Genomic DNA, 22376 nt, shown 5'->3' with positions numbered 1-22376 from the left:
TCCATTTTTTCTTTTCTCGTTTCAATCTCAAAAACGGTACATGTTAGAGAAAAACTTTCAAGGAAAAGTTGAAAGGCCATAAAATTATCTACAAGTTGTACCTGAATCATTTTTTCCTATATCCTACCGTTTCTGAGTTATACGCAGTAAAACATGATTTTGGCTCAAACAATTTCCCCATACTACACATCAATCGATCAAAAAATATTTCTTTCTTCCAAAAAACTCAAATGTGCAACTTGTGACCAGTACTGATAGATTGCTCTTAATTAGGTCTATAATTGGTAAAATAAACACATTCCTCCATGGAAGCCTTTAGGAGGAATCGATTGTCAAAATATTATATTAGGGCAGTTTGAGTTACTGAACTTGATCTTTTTATTTTTTTCTTCCAAAAAACTCTAAAGTGCAACTTGTGACCGGTACAGATAGATTGCTCATAATTAGGTCTATCATTGCTAAAAATACCAGATTCCACCACGGAGGCGTTTACGGGGAATTGAATTTTATCAGGGTAGTTACGATACATGAACTTTTTATTATTTTTCTTCCAAAAAGCTCAAAAGTGCAACTTGTGACCGGTACAGATAGATTGCTCATAATTAGGTCTATCATTGATAAAAATACCAGATTCCACCATGGAGGCGTTTACGGGGAATTGAATTTTATTAGGGTAGTTAGTTAAAAAGTTCATGTATCGTAACTACCCTAATAAAATTCAATAACTCCTAAACGCCTCCATGGTGGAATCTGGTTTTTTTTATCAATGATAGACCTAATTATGTGCAATCTATCGGTACCGGTCACAAGTTGCACTTTTAAGTTTTTTTGGAAGAAAAAAAATAAAAAGTTCAAGTATCGTATCTACCCTAATAAAATTCAATTCCCCGTAAACGCCTCCGTGGTGGAATCTAGTATTTTTATCAATGATAGACCTTATTATGAGCAATCTATCTGTACCGGTCACAAGTTGCACTTTAGAGTTTTTTGGAAGAAAAAAATAAAAAGATCAAGTTCAGTAACTCAAACTACCCTAATATAGTATTTTGACAATGGATTCCTCCTAAAGGCTTCCATGGAGGAATGTATTTATTTTACCAATTATAGACCTAATTAAGAGCAATCTAACAGTACCGGTCACAAGTTGCACTTTTGAGTTTTTTGGAAGAAAAAAATAAAAAGATCAAGTTCAGTAACTCAAACTACCCTAATATAGTATTTTGACAATCAATTCCTCCTAAAGGCTTCCATGGAGGAATGTGTTTATTTTACCAATTAAAGACCTTATTTAGAGCAATCTATCAGTATCGGTCACAAGTTTCACTTTTGAGTTTTTTTGGAGAAAAAAAAATAAAAAGTTCAAGTATCGTAACTACCCTAATGAAATTCAATTCCCCGTAAACGCCTCCGTGGTGGCATCTGGTATTTTTATCAATGATAGACCTAATTATGAGCAATCTATCTGTACCGGTCACAAGTTGCACTTTTGAGTTTTTTGGAAGAAAAAAATAAAAAGATTAAGTTCAGTAACTCAAACTACCATAATATAATATTTTGACAATCGATTCCTCCTAAAGGCTTCCATGGAGGAATGTGTTTATTTTACCAATTATAGACCTAATTAAGAGCAATCTATCAGTACCGGTCACAAGTTGCACATTTGAGTTTTTTGGAAGAAAGAAATATTTTTTGATCGATTGATGTGGAAATTGTTTGAGCCAAAATCATGTTTTACTGCGTATAACTCAGAAACGGTAGGATATAGGAAAAAATGATTCAGGTACAACTTGTAGATAATTTTATGGCCTTTCAACTTTTCCTTGAAAGTTTTTCTCTAACATGTACCGTTTTTGAGATTTAAGCGAAAAATGAAAAAATGGACCCATTTCCCCCCTCCCCCCACTCCGGGGCTCCTCCTAGTGGCCCGGGGTTTTAGTATGTTTATTACCTAGGGACTCTTGACATGTTTCCGAAGAAACATCTTACGTTACTAACTCACGCACTCTAGAACTTTTTATTCAATGGACTAAGGTTGGAGTAGTCATTTTACCGCATACGTATAAAATGTAACATAGTATTCGCAACTAACATTGTTTTAATACTTTTATTATACTTCAATACAAATTAGCCTATTAAAAATAATTATAATTCAATAATTTTCATTTATTCAACACTACCTAAAACTCCCTAAAAACGCTCGCGCGCTTAGCTATATCGTGCCTCAAAAGTTTTTGCGCCGAAACAAGTCATCCGCTACGAGCGAATTCCCCGCGCAATGCCATAAGTTGACAAAATATTAAACGCCCAGTGACGTAGGCACATTCCTCCAGTTTAACCTGATTCGATGTGGCCATTTCGATGTCTTCCGGTCGGCGGCGTGCGTCCGGTCCGCGCCGGCATTCGTCACGAGATGCAGCCTCCTTTACTAGTTTTTACTTGAATACTAGTTTTCGTTGTCTAGCGATGCTTTATATCCTTTAGAGGTTAAGATGTCAAAGTTTTAATATGATGTCGTGTGAAATTACGGATGACGAAAATTTCACGGCTATAAAAGTGTCGTTAAAAACACAATGTTAGGATTTTTTGATAGTTCTGATTTAGAGGTACCTATACCTTTTGTAGAAGGTTTTATAAGTGTTATAACTAATGATAATAATATATAGTATGTAGTTATTACTTGGTTAAATATTAAATGATATTGTTGCTTTTAAGCTTATTTTGATTTACAGGAATAAATTACCGAAAGGATTGGCTAAAACTTTCTAAGTTCCAAATATCTTTTCAACGATTTTTAACGCGTAGCAAAAACTGTTTTAAATTTAGGCACGCATGTTTGAGGTTTGACAAAAACAAACGATTGGCCTATCAGTAGTTTTATAGACCACATTAAAGCTGGAACACAATAGTCTATTCATTGGAATATTTAAATATTTAAAACCTTTATCAATAATAAATAAAATAAGAATTAAAGAGTAGAGTCTCATACTTATGTATTTTTTTTACTTTTTAGTTTTATAGTTATATTCATACAAATTTCAGCATACAACGTAAAACTAATTAAATATATAGTAACGAATTTATTGAAAGTATATTAAAACAATTATTTTATTGTAAATGGAGCGGTCTTACATTTCACGCAATCTACAAATCAGTAATTTGGATTTGGATCGGAAGTGTACATTTTAAAGATAGAATAAAGTCATTTGAATATTACATTTAATATTTATTTTTCAAACATGAAAATACGTGACCGTTGTCTGTGTCCGAATTCTACAGATATTATTTTGATTATGAAAACCTACCCCGTACCATGATTGTGCTTGTTATATTTTTATTTCAACAGAATCTTTATGATACAAGCAGTGCTTTAAAACTCTAGATCTCGATAGGCAACAAATTCTCCTATTCACCAGAAGCAAAGCAAGGCTGTATAGCTAAATTACAATAAAACAGTAATGCTTATTGCTTTTATAGTGTAAACTAAGCATTTCTCCACTGTAATGACGCTGACGTAAGCTGCAATTCGACTCGGAAGACCTGTGGTTTCATTCGGTAAATTATAATTATACGTAGATATGGCTAGCCACGAACCGCGGTTTTTAATGAACACCGTGAAAGGAGATGTTTTTTCGATTTTTAAACAGAAAATTTATTTTATTACGGCTAGGGGGAGGGTGTTTCACAAATAGACCGGGAGATACTGACACAAAATTTCGAGTCATTTGTAACAAGGATGGCGGTTCTACAGGGGTCTTAGTACGCAATGACAAAAAGAAAAATGATGGTGTGAACGCTGGTACCGGTGTCTTAGTCGCGTGGGCGTTTGTCGAACTCGTCGGAAAAATAGCGAAAGTCAAACGATTTGTAACACAAAAATTTTAGAATTTACCGATAGCCCATAAAAAAGTAGTAGGCGGTAGTGTCATGCCATACTTTTCCGGTGTGACTTACAGCCCGCCATACCGACGCGAATGTGTTGATTTAAATAAAACAATCATTCAACCATTTGTACCAGGCTAACTTTTGCACAGGTAACTATCGTCGTGCAGCCATTTACGAAAATCGCCATGCCATACTTTTCGGACGATTCCAAATGGTCGCCATACCGCCGAAAATCTGCAAAAAAATTTTATTTCGCCAAACTTTTTGTACCAGTATTGCATTTGGATTTTTGGAGAGTATTTGATAAAATGTGACCATTATTATATTTGCCATACTTCTAGTAGGGGGAAAAAGTGCTGTTATACTTGAAAACTTAATTTATTATTAATTTATATAAGTGAGGATTTCCAACACTTAGATCTTTGAAATTTTGTATGTATATTTGTTGATCCTCAAACTTACAGGAAAAATAAGTGCCATACTGTTACAAATCGTTTGACTTTCGCTATTTTCCGACGAGTTCGACTAACGCCCACGCGACTAAGCCGCCGGTACCAGCGTTCACGCCATCGTTTTTCTTTTTGTCATTGCGTACTAAGACCCCTGTAGAACCGCCATCCTGTTACAAATGACTCGAAATTTTGTGTCAGTATCTCCCGGTCTAAAAATGAAATACTTTATTATAAAAGTATATGTACTAACGGATACGTTTAAATATGTCATTTTCTGTGCTGACTTCTCTAGCTTATTGTAACGTATGAGTGGCGTGTATTGGTTTTGTTATCGATTCTGATAAAGGCGAATCCCATACAGACATAAACAGACCTTTCCATTAGCATGGAAATATATAATATATTGTATATAATTTTATAATAAATACCTAAAACGGTATCCAATAAACAACGAGGAATGCGTTAAAAATGTGGCAAGCCATAAAAAGTGGTTATACAATACATTCGCATACTACACCACGTTTCCGTAAAGTATTCCTTGCGAAACTAGTTTATCAATGAAGTTGACATTTATATTTACGACACCGTGCCCAGTTTCTGACTCCTATGATCGCAGCATGTTTGCTAAAACCATATTGGTCCATACTCCATACTATAGCCGGTAGATATTTATATTATATAAGTATGTTTAAATATTACACAGAGATCAGACAAATAGACAAATAGTATGTCGTTTTGTAAATTGTAGTTGTTGAGAATTAAAGCGAAAATTATATTTATGTGAAACGTGAACGTGATTTGTAATCATCTTGTAAATTAGGTACTCAAAAATAAACGATTATCATCGTACCTTACATATAGGTTCTTATGCGATAAATGAATGAATGGAATATTCTAATACGACCTACATAAATAAAAAGATTTATTTTTACTACTAAACCTCTAGAGAGAACCTCATTTAATGCTTCCTTATAGCTTCAATCATTACAGAATCTTCAATAACCTCCAAAAATGATATCTAACTTCAAAATTATCAAGTCCAAGACTTTACGCGCCTACAAGAAACGCGGATATCAAAATATCACGACACGCGCGCACCGTTGTGCCCCATATCCCTATCCGTTAATAACGGAGATATGTTGTTCAGAGGACACCCGTCCCTCAGACACTGGATGTCAGACGAGCGAAGGCTGTGCGCTGTATATGGCATGGAATTCATACTCATCCGACGTGCCATGTCTTTATTTTTAACTAGCTTTCCACCCGTGGATGCGCCCACTTTGTCTTAAACCTAATAAATTGTGTACTAAAATATTCCTCTAGAATCACTCTATGTAGTAAAAAAACCGCATCAAAATCCGTTGCGTAGTTTTAAAGCATTAAGCATTCATAAGGGACATAGGGATATAGGGACAGAGATAGTGACTTTGTTTTATATTATGTAGTGATAGTTCGTAGTTGATCCATATAATTATGAGTGGTGTATATCCTGATGGTGAGACGAGTAACCCTAGTGGGTCACCTTCTACACAAATAATATAAAGCTTACAGTTTTTTGTTTGATTGTTTGGACGCATGAATCTTAGGAACTACTGTTGGGTATATACCCACACGATCACGTACATATGTACGTGATCCCTGAGTATTATATGCCCCTATCGTGTGGTCTGTATGTCAAGCCAGGTCTTAATCCGAACGGATTTTGAATTGTTATTAATATTTATAATATGTCAAATACTTTTTAAGGTAGTCGTGTTAAATAAGCAAGAAAATGTAGGTAAGAGGAGTCCAGTTATTATGATAATATTGTAAGCAACAAATAATTTTCAGGTTATTTAAGAAATATGTAAATACTTCCGTACCTGTAATATTAAGTTACACCGTAAACTTAATAGCGTGATATTACGCAGTGTAATTTAAGACCTCCGTTTAATAAAATGTTTAAGTATGTAAAATATTGTATATTTAACGAAACAATTTTATTATTGTTTAATAAATTTTAAAGTAAAAGTAATGTAAAACATTAAAAAGAAAATTAATACAGATATCAATGTGAGGTGCTTCTTTTGTTTTTTAAAATGCAGTATTTATGTTTTTATGCATTCAAATTAAAACTTCTTATTGGACTCCTTATAATGGTGAAGACGTAATTCTTACTGGAATCTTTATTATGGAGTAAACCATGTCACACGTGACACAATTAATTCCTTGTCACTGCTCAAAAAACATCCTTAATAGTTTATTTGATTTGGATCAGATGAAACGTAATAAGTTCATTCAACTCATCAAAGTATTAATATTATATGTTATCTATCAAATAAATTATAAAGAACTTTCCTCCATTCATATTTATACTACGCAGTAATTGATAGTAACAATTTCAAGTAGGTTGTAGATTTATAGCCATATATTTAATTACAAGTCAACCATTTAAACGTTATATAAACATACCAGTTACTAAGCAATATCCTCGTTGAAAAGCAATTATAACTCATATTGTAACTTATTTACCGTATATTATTAAACTGATGGTGTTTATGAGATTGGTCACGTAATCAATTCACATTTTTATGGTAGGACAATTTATTACTATTTCCTATATAACGTCTTTAAATGACGAATTTTCATTCATCAATAAGGCAAGTGGAATATTCTTAGCAGCTGACTAAAATCATCTGTGTTATGTTCGAGATCCAAAAATAAAATAGTATGTAACGCGCTCTTATCGTTTTGATGTACCGGGAGAGTGCGAAACTTTTCAAATAGTGTTCTGTTTCTATAATAAAATAGTTTCAAAAATAACAAACTATTATTTAACAACGCGCGAAGAGTTTGAACGTATCTTCTTAAATATATTTCTATTTCCAAGCGAACCAAACCTCCTTCTTTCTATCAGTAAAGTGAAGTAAAGTTATCCTACTAGAAATGCGTAAACCTAGATATTATATAAGCAATAATTATATAAACTTGATTATCACACATATTTGGTAAGGGAATGCAACCTACGATACTTCGCACAGCTGACAGGGTCACTACCCACTGCGATAGTGCGTAAAGCTAAAAGCAATAAGTAATGAATCTCACTACAAATCGAACATTTTGTAATAATTCAAAGATTTTACGATATGCATATTATTATTATGTTTATAGGAACATCATGAAATTTGAAACAATAATTTGCTAGACGTTAGAATACAATCTCTTCAATCAAACTCAAACATTTATTTATTCAATTAAAAGCACTTTTGAATCGTCTTTAACATTTACCACCAATTGAATATGATTTAGCAGCTAATAAAATAATAATATGTAGAATGCTTTTTAATTCAACACGAAAGTACGAGCAGTTCAACTTAAAAATACCAATATATCGTAACAAAAATGTTGCCTTCCAAATAAATATTTATTATCATTCAGCTGGCATTCATTAATAGATTTCAACAATTTTAAACAACAACCTTATTTAAAGTGGGGATATTATCTGAATCAAAACCCATCTCAACCAAACTACTCAACTTATAACAAGAAGTACACATATACACCAAAGGGATATCCATAATCCAGTAGGTATTAGCACAAAATAATTGTCCAACACAAAAAGCTTGGACCGCACGAAGGACGCGGGGCATTAGCCATAATTACCGGCCCATTTCTCCGCTTGATAACGCTCGCATCCGTTATCAAGAAAAACCAGCACAGATTATATACAACACATAATCGATGTAGCTCTATGATATTTGTCTGTGGCTGAAGAGAATCATTCCGAAATAAAGATACTCCAAAGCACACACTTACAGAATGCTAATTAATGCTTTCAACAACAGCCTATCGATAATAAGATGTTCATCAAAATAATAATCTTTATTTAAAAAAAAAAATTGCATGTTGTTTTAATTGCATGTTGTTTTAATTGAGATATGTTGTTCAGAGGACACCCGTCCCTCAGACACTGGATGTCAGACGAGCGAAGGCTGTGCGCTGTATATGGCATGGAATTCATACTCATCCGACGTGCCATGTCTTTATTTTTAACTAGCTTTCCACCCGTGGATGCGCCCACTTTGTCTTAAACCTAATAAATTGTGTACTAAAATATTCCTCTAGAATCACTCTATGTAGTAAAAAAACCGCATCAAAATCCGTTGCGTAGTTTTAAAGCATTAAGCATTCATAAGGGACATAGGGATATAGGGACAGAGATAGTGACTTTGTTTTATATTATGTAGTGATAGTTCGTAGTTGATCCATATAATTATGAGTGGTGTATATCCTGATGGTGAGACGAGTAACCCTAGTGGGTCACCTTCTACACAAATAATATAAAGCTTACAGTTTTTTGTTTGATTGTTTGGACGCATGAATCTTAGGAACTACTGTTGGGTATATACCCACACGATCACGTACATATGTACGTGATCCCTGAGTATTATATGCCCCTATCGTGTGGTCTGTATGTCAAGCCAGGTCTTAATCCGAACGGATTTTGAATTGTTATTAATATTTATAATATGTCAAATACTTTTTAAGGTAGTCGTGTTAAATAAGCAAGAAAATGTAGGTAAGAGGAGTCCAGTTATTATGATAATATTGTAAGCAACAAATAATTTTCAGGTTATTTAAGAAATATGTAAATACTTCCGTACCTGTAATATTAAGTTACACCGTAAACTTAATAGCGTGATATTACGCAGTGTAATTTAAGACCTCCGTTTAATAAAATGTTTAAGTATGTAAAATATTGTATATTTAACGAAACAATTTTATTATTGTTTAATAAATTTTAAAGTAAAAGTAATGTAAAACATTAAAAAGAAAATTAATACAGATATCAATGTGAGGTGCTTCTTTTGTTTTTTAAAATGCAGTATTTATGTTTTTATGCATTCAAATTAAAACTTCTTATTGGACTCCTTATAATGGTGAAGACGTAATTCTTACTGGAATCTTTATTATGGAGTAAACCATGTCACACGTGACACAATTAATTCCTTGTCACTGCTCAAAAAACATCCTTAATAGTTTATTTGATTTGGATCAGATGAAACGTAATAAGTTCATTCAACTCATCAAAGTATTAATATTATATGTTATCTATCAAATAAATTATAAAGAACTTTCCTCCATTCATATTTATACTACGCAGTAATTGATAGTAACAATTTCAAGTAGGTTGTAGATTTATAGCCATATATTTAATTACAAGTCAACCATTTAAACGTTATATAAACATACCAGTTACTAAGCAATATCCTCGTTGAAAAGCAATTATAACTCATATTGTAACTTATTTACCGTATATTATTAAACTGATGGTGTTTATGAGATTGGTCACGTAATCAATTCACATTTTTATGGTAGGACAATTTATTACTATTTCCTATATAACGTCTTTAAATGACGAATTTTCATTCATCAATAAGGCAAGTGGAATATTCTTAGCAGCTGACTAAAATCATCTGTGTTATGTTCGAGATCCAAAAATAAAATAGTATGTAACGCGCTCTTATCGTTTTGATGTACCGGGAGAGTGCGAAACTTTTCAAATAGTGTTCTGTTTCTATAATAAAATAGTTTCAAAAATAACAAACTATTATTTAACAACGCGCGAAGAGTTTGAACGTATCTTCTTAAATATATTTCTATTTCCAAGCGAACCAAACCTCCTTCTTTCTATCAGTAAAGTGAAGTAAAGTTATCCTACTAGAAATGCGTAAACCTAGATATTATATAAGCAATAATTATATAAACTTGATTATCACACATATTTGGTAAGGGAATGCAACCCACGATACTTCGCACAGCTGACAGGGTCACTACCCACTGCGATAGTGCGTAAAGCTAAAAGCAATAAGTAATGAATCCCACTACAAATCGAACATTTTGTAATAATTCAAAGATTTTACGATATGCATATTATTATTATGTTTATAGGAACATCATGAAATTTGAAACAATAATTTGCTAGACGTTAGAATACAATCTCTTCAATCAAACTCAAACATTTATTTATTCAATTAAAAGCACTTTTGAATCGTCTTTAACATTTACCACCAATTGAATATGATTTAGCAGCTAATAAAATAATAATATGTAGAATGCTTTTTAATTCAACACGAAAGTACGAGCAGTTCAACTTAAAAATACCAATATATCGTAACAAAAATGTTGCCTTCCAAATAAATATTTATTATCATTCAGCTGGCATTCATTAATAGATTTCAACAATTTTAAACAACAACCTTATTTAAAGTGGGGATATTATCTGAATCAAAACCCATCTCAACCAAACTACTCAACTTATAACAAGAAGTACACATATACACCAAAGGGATATCCATAATCCAGTAGGTATTAGCACAAAATAATTGTCCAACACAAAAAGCTTGGACCGCACGAAGGACGCGGGGCATTAGCCATAATTACCGGCCCATTTCTCCGCTTGATAACGCTCGCATCCGTTATCAAGAAAAACCAGCACAGATTATATACAACACATAATCGATGTAGCTCTATGATATTTGTCTGTGGCTGAAGAGAATCATTCCGAAATAAAGATACTCCAAAGCACACACTTACAGAATGCTAATTAATGCTTTCAACAACAGCCTATCGATAATAAGATGTTCATCAAAATAATAATCTTTATTTAAAAAAAAAAATTGCATGTTGTTTTAATTCAATTGTACATTTATGTTCATTCTTAGAAGCTAATTGTAAACTGAAAACTTTGAAAACAGAGTAAAAGGAAGTAGGTACGTATACGATTTACATCGAAACGTATGACGAACTTACTTATGTACTATTCTTAATTACAACAATATTGACTTCTGATTATAAACAGGAAGTTATATTGACAAATTACTGATTCTTGTGAATTAACTCCTTCTAAGATTTCATTGGGCACCATGAAGCACGTGTACTTACACGTGCCGGGTTGCCGGCCACATTAGTAGGTACAATGAATTATTATAAGTAAACATTTTAAAAATACATACAGACGAACATAGAACCTCCTCCGTTTCGTGGAAATCGGTTAAAATAATTATTTTATTCCAATACAGGTTGTAAGTAAGAATGAATAAAACAGAGTTGAAGGCTTAGTTAATACTATCTATTTTAGTTTGCAGACACGACTAGGTCCTGAAGAAAACAAGTGTGAAAGAAAAATATACTCAAAAGCTAAATAAAAAATAATTTATAAACTCCAAGATATCATTTTGAAGATAGATTTATACCAGTAAAACATGGGAAATCAGGGCAATCATTGATGCTTATAGAAATCCAAAAAATAAAGGTTAACAGTGCTCCAAAATAAACAACTTAATAAGCTCTCTTCCTTCCCCGATACATAATATAATAATAGGTTGTAATATAACAACAACAACAGGTTATAATAAATTTTACGAACGGTAGCAGTTCCGGTGTGAATCTTACATTTAAACTGTGTTTTTCAGCGGAAGTGCGCGCCTTGGGCTGTTATTATTGAACCATGGGTCTAATCTCAAATTTATATTCAGGGTTCCCTAGTTAAATATACATTAGAACCTTTATTAAGGGATGATGAAGTTTAAAAAAACATTTTAGCTGATTTTGTACACAAATTACAAAATGTTTTAATATATTTACGCTTTAAACAAAGGGAGGATTTTGTATTGGCACGTAATCGTTTTAATGTGTATAGATATAAGCTAGATAGGGATAATTTATGACTCTAGTTGCAATAATCATAACATAAGAAGGTACATCAGTGAACAATAAATGTATGTACACAATTCAAAATTCAATTTCAAAATTCTTTATTTGGAACAATAAAAACACAGATACAAAAACTTTATGAACGATGGCACCTATAAAAGCTTAAAAAAGCTGTGGCACAGGTGGAAACGCCCGCCTCCATACATTAGAAGTTCCAGTGACTAACATTTTTACATTAATAATTCCAAAAGAAAAACACAAGAAAACAATAAAAGTAAGACGATTACACAAATTTAAAAAGACATAAATGTGCAGGTGTGTATATGTATGTGTGAGAGTGTGAGATAATAATAATATATAAATAATATTTGATATATAAATTTAAAGTTAGAAGGGTTAGCGAAGGAAGAAATTAAATAATTTTAAGTTATACGGAACCTACGCTGTACGCGTTGACTGTCGCTATTAGGGGAAAATTACAAATGGATGCAGATTACCAACAGTTTCTAATTGCGACGGAAACAGATAATTTATCCATAAGCTTTTACAGCTAAATACAAGACATTATAATTTATAATATTATCATTATCATGTAAATACAATATTTATTATTTAGTTATTCACGGAAGTTGTTGAAACACATATTAGATTTTTACTATAATATGTCTAAGATCATTTATGTAACGTGACACTATGATTAATAGCAATAATGTATTGATGATTCGAAATATTTAGAGAGAAACGGACAGACAAGCAGATATTATCAAAGCTTTCTCACAAGTAAATCGATTTCGTATGCTTTCCTCTTGAAAACTTACCATGTGACAGCCTTGTGCAATGACTCATACATAATACGCTGAATTTCGACCATGGCGGTCAATTTTTACGAGAAACTAGCCAACTGTGAAAGAACATGTCAGGTGCGACAGAAGGACCAATCTTGATTTCAAAAATTGCAGATTTTATTCAAAAATTGCAGATTTTATTCAAATTTCCAAATTTCGATAGCTATTCTCCTGCCAAAATTGGGACCTCGCGATCTAATAGAAACATACCTACCACAGGAACTACGAGAACTACATTAATTATTTAGCTGACTTACTAGATCTCAACATAAACGTATAGGTATGTAAAATTATTTTCCAAAATTATCCTTGAAAATTACTTATTGAAGAAAGGATGAGGGACATCTTACGTTTTAATAAATTAAATTTAAGTAGTCCTGACTCCTGACTATTAATAGCCTTTTCAAAATATTATTGTAGTGATGACAAATCCAATAAATCTAAATATAGGATAGCATCTAGTCACAGGTCTGACGCAAATAAAAAATTCTTATGATAATCTTAGACAGCGGGAAGGCGCCATCATATAATATTATTGCAAGTTACATAAAGTTGTAAGCAATTATATACTAGGAAATGTTGGAAAAGGGAATTACAGATATGAAACGCATAAAATAACTATATTTATTTTAAGTTAAAACATTATTTAATACCATAGGTACAGGATTTTAATAATGAACTGGTCTATATCTGGCTACCTTCTGCTATACGGGAACGAACTAAGAAAATCATTCAACATCCTTCCGCAAGCTCCATTCAAGACTATTCTCTAGCCATTGTTTAGTGTGATTTAGTAATGTCGTGAGCACAAATAAGTCGTGTTCGTGAGAGTAAAAAGTGTACAGCATCCGGTGTTCTCGCACTGCTAAGAACTTATATCCTGTGTCATTCGACACGCCCTGTACGTGGGAGTAGACCCGAAACTTCACTTGCAATCTGTTAATTGGTTTTGTTTTACTTTTAACCTTTCGTTTACGCTGTCGGCCTCTCGTGCGGTTGCGACGTCCGCCATTTTTTCGAACGCGTTTCAAGTGTGTAAGGTTTGGAGATAAGATAGATTTTATGTTAGAATGCTGTTAGGTACTTTAAAATATTGCTGTATAGTCAGGATTTTTTGTACGAATCGAGTTATGCTAGAAATAATCTTTAGGAATTATATACGGAACGATAATATGCCTTTAAATGAATAGTGGCAATTGTTAATCAGTTACAGCAGGGTAGCAAAAGATCACAATATATCAGTAACACAATATATTACATAGTAAAGTATATTAAAATGTGCAACAATTTCCTGACACGTGTCCCATGCATTACAAATCAATTTCCTTTCATCGTTACACACATTCATTACCCATAATACGAATATTTCAATGTCAATCAAGATACACATGTCTTCGTTCAAAATAAGTAAATTGCCGTGACCTTATGACCTAGAGTCGTAGGCGTTGTGGCGACTCGATTGCAATAAATAAATATATATACTGTATTATGCACGGTACCAACGTCATCATGGAAAGTACGGGGCCTGTGGAGTACAGGGCAAGATACCTGGGGTCTCCCGGGTCCCCTGAAGCTTTGGGCAGCCCTCATAAGCTGCTCTGCTTCATGAGAAACTGAACAGTCTTAGGTAACTGGTTTCCCCACCTCTTTTTCTCTCTCCCTTTACAAGCGCTTATGCGCTTGTCGTCAAGACATAGCCCTAACTAGCTGATCCGACCTTCACGCAAACTTTTAAACGCGTGACGTTTAAATATTCGTTATGTTTTCTTAATTTTTATGCCTGACGCCAATTTCTTGAGTTTTTCTTTCATAAGATCATTCTCCTAACAAAACGAACAGATCAAAAAAAATTTTTCGAAATCGAACCGTCCATGCGTAATGCCATGACCAAGGGAAATAGGGATTCATTTTTATAAATAGAAAGGTTTTATATTAGATATGTATTGCAGCGGTTAGCAGTGTCATTACGTATCATTGTGTATCTATATTCGTTCGAATGGCGCCCTGCGACATTACAGGCTCCGCTCGTTGGGGCGGAGGCCTCCCGTGGGCAGGAGTGTTGCACGTGTATATGACCACGTATGCTATACAATTTGACATTTGTTTTAATTTTTTAAAGGACGAATATAGTTTTTTATTGCATAGTAGGTTACAAAAAGTAAATTACTTTATAATCTGACAATAATTGTACTCTACAGAGGTGAAATATAACGATATAGATATGGGTGATTATACAAAAATGGGGTAACTCGATGTCATCAGCCAATTTAAACAAAGTCTTATTATATTTTATTCAAATAACAATCTATTTTAAAACAATGAAGCGTCCTTTATTTGGTCACTCAATTTCACTTCTTTATTTAAAATACAAATGAATAAAAAAAATAAATTAATACCTCAAATGTCAGTACTTTGGCATGTCACAACTCCGAAAACCAACAATCAAGTGACTATCGTTTAAACATTATCATCGATTTAAGAAAACTTACAAAAACACTACAATCTTTGATGTACATAGTATTATATACTACAAATTTCATAACGCAATGTTTTCCATTTTATTTAAAAAATAAAATTAAACTTTGTCATCGTTTTCACTAGTCAGTCCGTTGTGTGTTTTTTAAATTCGAAATTCTCGCTAAATATCACCAAGTCAAGGTCAAATCCCTGTCTAAGTATTAATGTTGGTAATGAAGTTACTTGTGCACCGCATATTTTGACGGCCGTCATAACTGTACCAGCGCTAGGGTTGTGTTTGTCCTCTAAAATCTTGCTGCGCCAGTCAACATTTCAGTCCTATGGTGAGTCGTTATTTTATTGTTAATCCGATTTTTATTTTCATTTATAAATGGTTAACTATGATTTGTAAAAATATAGTTTGTTGATATTAGAAATTAGGCAAAAAAACATAATTTGTGATTATAACCTCATATTAAGTCCCTTTTCATCAATCCGCTGGCATCAGTCCTTTGTCAGATATTGTGCCAGAGGACTGACGCGACCCCATAGTACTGATGATTCTGTCGTTTTTGAGAACTTTTATCTTAATTGCTATTGGTATAAGCATTTCTATTTTATATTTCAGTTTAAAACATCATGCGCCACGCTAAAAGAACCTGAATTTGACTAGGGAAGAAACATTTAAGAAAGAGTAGCAAAGAAAAGAGCTATTGAAACAAACTACTAATAATTTTATTAAAAAAGATCTTATTTTATTTTAATTATTGATTTTGATGCTTTCAGGGCATAGCTTTTTACATTTATCAGATAAATACGTATACGTATATTACTGTGAAGTAAAATTACCTCAAAATAACATAAAAGTTAATTAATATACTTAATAACATTATAAAAATGTCAAGGGGCTCTTATGAAAACTCAGATGAGACTTTCATTCGAGACTTTGGTTTTTAATTTTACTATAATTAGTACTTTTAACATAAATATTGGTAGATTTTTAGGGCTCCGAACCTCAAAAGGAAAAAACAGAACCCTTATAGGATCACTTTGTTGTCCGTTTGTCTGTTAAGACGTTTTTTTTGGAACGCGTGGAGGTATCAATCTGAAATTTATATTGGATACTCAAGATTAAGAACCCTTGGGGCTGTAAAAAAATCAAACTTATAACGCAACGCAATCAAAAGATACCTTCATCCGTTAATACTGCAAATTTCCGCAAAATTAAATATTCGCAAGGGAATAAAAAAACACACAGGATGCTTGCAGTGTATACAGTCTACTATAAACTGCTATATAGTTTACTTCTACTTGGTAAATAGCAACGTCTTTATAACACAGATAAGGAAAAATTGCTAAAAGTGTAAATTTTTAGTTACAAACATAATAAAAAATAGGTTTTTTAGGACTCCAACTCGCACTTGGCCGTTTTTTTGTTTCTATTGTTTGTGAATTACTTGAAATATCAAGTAAAACTAAGTCAAAGTAGAAAAAGTTAAGTAAGAGAGTAAGAATATTCACGTAGCGTTAAATGTCAGAAGGCTGTTTTGAAACTTGAGACATTGTTTTTTCCCAGTATCACATATTATTAATTATCATTTTTAAACGTAACTAAGTGATTTTAATACTTAAAAGACATGTGCCATTATTAAAACTGAGAGATTTGTAGTAATTTTCATTCAATTTCTTTAAGAATATTACAAAATTGTGTTTTTTATCAGTACCATGTTAGCCTCGTCAGTCCCCTGGAGGCCAATTTCAGAAAATTTAAAATATCTCACAATCTACTTAAAAAACTGGCTGGCCCGATTTGGAACAATATATTCATTAGATTAGCTATCATATACACCCTAATTTGTAACAATCTGATATAAAAAATATAGTAAACAAAATATCCTCAAAAGTTACCCCATTTTTGTATAATCACCCATATATATAAGTACTTGGAAATATGAAACTATGAAACATGAATCTAAAACCGAAATATACATTACATAAATTTTTTGAAGTCATAAAGACAGATTTATAGAGCATCATAGCACGTAGGAACTGAACGAATGAATAATGAGAAGTGATTTGTGTTTCATTTTCATTTTCAACTTTCAAGTTTATATACCTACCCACAGTTAGTAATTCTTTATACGATATGTAACAAGTTTATTTAAATACTAGCTTTCCGCCTGCGGCTTCGCCCGCGTTTTCAAAGAAAAACCCGCATAGTTCCCGTTCCCGTGAGATTTCCGGGATAAAACCTAGCCTATGTTACTCGTGGATAATGTAGCTTTCGAATGGTGAAAGAATTTTTAAAATCGGTCCAGTAGTTTATGAGCCTATTCATTACAATCAAACAAAAAAACAAACAAACAAACAAACAAACAAAGTTTTCCTCTTTATAATATTAGTGTAGATAAAATACGTATAAAACTCTACTAAATGTTTTCTTAAAGAAACGATCCAGCTTCGTAGGTTTATGAGTTTCTATTAGAAAATAAAACAAACTAGGTTTTTCAAATCACTTAACAAAATTGTCTGAAGTCCACGTACTACGTAGTACCTAAATGTGAAATGTCGATCGTGGGAATTTATATGAATAGCACAAAATTGCTCTTCACTAACCCTTACACGTGGTTTCGTATTTTACGTTCAAGTGCCTACTCGATGAAGAAATTTGATAAGCGAATAATGTACATTTATTCTCGAATTATATATGATTTTTATGAAATTGTTGACACGGCGACATTGTAAACATCCGGTAGTATAAATTAATTAATATAGATATTAAAATAGGCTGGCTAGTTAAATTGAATATCACTTTTATTTAACAAAACCTTTCATACACTAATATACTTATAGAGGTACGTTTAAATATGTATATGAATGAATGATTTTTAGGTAAAGGTATTTGTGAAACTTGCTTCTTTCCAATAGCTATTTATAGATTTCATATTTATTGAAAGTTAATCAAATACAACTTGCGTCTTTTCAAATTAAACTACTTCTTAACTATACCTATATAAAATATACTGAATTGAATTTTAATATACTTCGTGTTTATATTTATTAAACTATCACAAAAATATCACATTAAAAGACCATAAAAGTCCCGCAAATGATGTCTATATACCTAAATCATTTTACGGTTAGAGCTTAACTTAAGGGCTGGTCGTGTTTATTAGTTATTACCTATTTAATACGCAATTTAAATTCTGGTTTGTATAATCCATACTAATATTATAAATGCGAAAGTAACTCTGTCTGTCTGTTACTCAATCACGCCTTAACTACTGAACCAATTTGCATGAAATTTGGTATAGAGATATTTTGATACCCGAGAAAGGACATAGGCTACTTTTTATCCCGGGAAATAGGATAGGTTTTATCCTGGAAATCCCACGGGAACGGGAACTATGCGGGTTTTTCTTTGACTGCACGGGCGAAGCTGCGGATGGAAAGCTAGTATTTTTATATTTTACAAATAGAGGGCAACACGAGAAAGGCAAATTTGTAATAAATTACTTACACCTACCTAATTAATATCGCTGGCTATAAAACATTGTTTTTATTATTTTAACACTAATGGAAACATATTTCTTTTTTTGTGATTAAATTACAGAAAGTAAAGTACTTTTTTATGGCATTTGGACCTTTAAAATGTTCAAATAATTAATGTATATTTCAAACTCAAGGTCAAGGAGGTTATGGTTAAAAATACCACACCATCAGATAGCAAAAGTTTTGTCGGCTTTAACATAGCGTGTGTCGAGCTATTAGAATACGAGCTAAAGTTATAACGATCTTTTTATCGTCCAAACTCTGCTTAGTGAGTTTAACTTTGTTAATGCTTCTACAAAAGCTCTCTGAAATTTTGACACAAAATATTGAAGTTTATGATAGGTCTGTTACGTTAATTTACTGTATAAGTACATTGTTAAAAACAATTTATAGTTTAAAAACCTTTTCCTTTATTCTTTATGAGTATATTCATTAGTTTATAATTATATTCACCTCTTAAAACTTGCTTTAAATGCTTTAATATGTTACCCATATATTTTATTTTACTCTTGTAATTAAGGCTTATGATCATGCAATATCGCGAAAATAATTCACCGTCTTATACATGGTTAAACAATCTTCATACATTGACAGCAGTAATCAGTTATTTTGTAGCACTATAGTAACAAGTTTTAGATGCGTAATTTATCTTATATTTTTACGAATAATATAACGCGATCGCGTGCTCTAAACTAATATATCTGATCAAGATAGGAGCGACAAAAATGTGTTAGCAAAGTGAGAACATTAATTATGCAAATTCGACTCTGGTTAACAAAACTCGTTTTGGTAAATAAATCTAGCTGAACGTTAGCGGTTAAAATCTTCCTTAATCATTTGTTACTGGAAATTGGAATATTATATTTTTTATTACTTAGTCATTTTACAAGTATGGTTTCCTTTTAAACGGTTTTTGAAATTTAAGTTTAATAGCCTGCCTATAAACTGTTGAATTTTGACATTAACCAAAAAGCGAAGTTAAAGGCTTACAAGCTTAGGCTAATTGCAGATCATACGATTTATAAATTACATAATTTTTATTTCGAATAATGTTTGAGACCAAATAAAAAGTAAATTTCTTCATTTTTGTGCTATAAAGATGAAACTATTGATATATTCATGACCTGATTTATAAAACTGGTCCATTTAATTTTCTCACGCATTCCGGGCGACATTTTAACAATATGCAACGGTAAGGCTTCATTGGAACAAAAAATCAGCACGCCTTACATTCCTAAAATGTAACTTGAAGCATATTCTTATAATACGGCAAATACGTTTTATTATTAAATAGCAGTGTTACGTTTTTTACTAAGAAGCACGAAAATAATCATCTTAAAAAATACTACAACTCGCCACTATCTATTACATCTCTTATCTCATAAGCATATTAACATTGGCGATAAAGGAATTCGGCTAAGCCCGGATGTTTCACTTCTAAGTAAACCCGATACAAAGGGCTTCGAGTGCGCGTGCCAATACGATTCTCTCAGAGACAATAAACAAAACAAAACAAAAAAAGAAAAAAAAAAATACGTTACGGAGAGAAGCACCGTCGTTTTTGGGAATGTCGGTTAAAACTGACCACTCGAAGTCGAGTACCATTGTCCGGGACGAGGTACAAAACCGCTTTTACAGCTCTTTATCAGCTTAACACTTTTTTTATTGGTACTTGAGAGTTTCCTCTAGAGATGACTTTGTATAAACACCAATAAATATGTTCGCATGCCAATCACGTTGGCCTTATTATTTTGTTATTGAAATATATTCTATAGAGATGACGATCGCTATAAAATTTCTAACACGTTTGGCAGTGATAAGCTTAGTTGACCAGAGACGAGTAAAAATTTGCATTCCTTTTTATTTATTTACTCGCAAGTAATAAAAATTCGTCCTAAATAAATCTTGAGTCTAATGAACTGATTGAATTAAACGTATTTATTGAATTATTCCTAATACTACCTCCATTCAATTGATACTTTTATTATCTCTATCTATTCTTGCATTACTTTTGCGGTTTTATTCTCAGTTTCTCGTATTCTTTATAGATATCAACTCATATATTGAATAAAGGAATAAAAGATAATCACATTATTATAAAGTGCTTCTCTTTATTTAAATATTTCATTACTTATAGAGATTTGTAAACTTTATTAAATACCAGTTAAACTGACAGAATTTGTAAGTATGTATCTGTATAAAAGAAATATCGAAATCAATGGCTGATTAACTGACGGCAGTGAATAATTTAATAACTGCCAAAATCGATTCGATATTAATTTCATAATAAAACTGCCATCAGCCTTGTTACCTTATTCGAGCATACATTACTTAACCATCCATCCATACCTATACCTTACCTACCTACATAATTGTATAAACATGTAATCATTCATAACCGTTACGAAAAAGACGAAATACCATCGGACCACGTGCCGAACCTACCTACATAATATAATACGAAGCGATGACCACTTGAGACATACATATATATAGTACTAGTCCATTCATAAGAAACAGTTCATTCATGCGGGCTCGCTACTCGTGAATGGGAGCGAGCGGGACGGAAGATACCTAAGCTCGCGTTACAATGGTGAAACAATACATTCCTTGGAACTGCTCGGAACATGTTCCAGGAAATTCCGTTGTTTTTGGCCGATTGTACGGTGGCGTTCCCTTCAAGTGGTCATTGATCGAGGAGTGGGTTTAAGTGGAATTATCATAGATTTATTGTTCGTTACAATGGGGAATACTATGGATTGAAAACAATAGGTTTTTTTCTTACTATCGATAATAAGGTTGTATTTAAGGCAGTTGTTTGAATCTGTCCGAATTTATAATAACATGTGCCATCATTACAATAATACCTGATAACCTTAATCATATAGGTAGGTATTGGTGTAGTTTATATGTAAAACTAAAAAGTGGAATTTTAAAATAACCCGAAAGAAATACATTCTCATAACAAATTGTATGTTTTTGGGATTGAAATGATATTATTTTTTAAACGTTATTTTTTATGATCAAAAGCAAGTAAGAATTTATCATTCTACGTCGTACCAATTACAATTTAACAGGCGAAATTAAGTTTAATTATTATTATTAGTTATTACTCTGGATTAAGTGAAAACAACTTAACTTATTAAGTTAGCAGCTTTATAAACGCAGCTTTATGCTCAAGCAACAAGATTGTGTAAAAAAACATCGTCGGTGGAAGTCAAGCTTAGAGCGACACAACTATCTTGATACTCGAATGATTATTTATTTTTGTTTTTTTTTTTTCGATATTATGAATAAATTTGTGTGTTAAAATGGTTTCGTTCATTGTTAGACAAGGAAAAAAATTTAAAGATTTTGTTACAAGACAGATTAATAATAATTCTAACTTCATTAAACAAAATAAACAAACTATACTTTTGAATTTGAATCAAATATAATTTTAATGATCTAAACATCAATTGTACTTCCAGCTTAAATAATATAAAGTTAGAGA

General features: G+C 32.2%; 2 protein-coding genes across 2 annotated transcripts in view; both read right to left on the bottom strand.

The window, feature by feature from the left end:
* LOC149480005 (uncharacterized) overlaps positions 1-22376 on the bottom strand; it is a 340612-nt gene that overhangs the window by 74154 nt on the left and 244082 nt on the right. The window lies entirely within an intron of this gene.
* LOC149480010 (elongation factor-like GTPase 1) overlaps positions 1-22376 on the bottom strand; it is a 109849-nt gene that overhangs the window by 1762 nt on the left and 85711 nt on the right. The gene's annotated exons all lie outside the window — the stretch shown is intronic.

Source organism: Colias philodice, chromosome 19 (genome assembly GCF_061535455.1).
Source record: "Colias philodice isolate Cphi_HAF_F1 chromosome 19, ilColPhil1 Martin Lab GWU primary, whole genome shotgun sequence".
NCBI lineage: Eukaryota > Metazoa > Arthropoda > Insecta > Lepidoptera > Pieridae > Colias > Colias philodice.
This window is presented reverse-complemented; position numbering and strand designations above follow the sequence as displayed.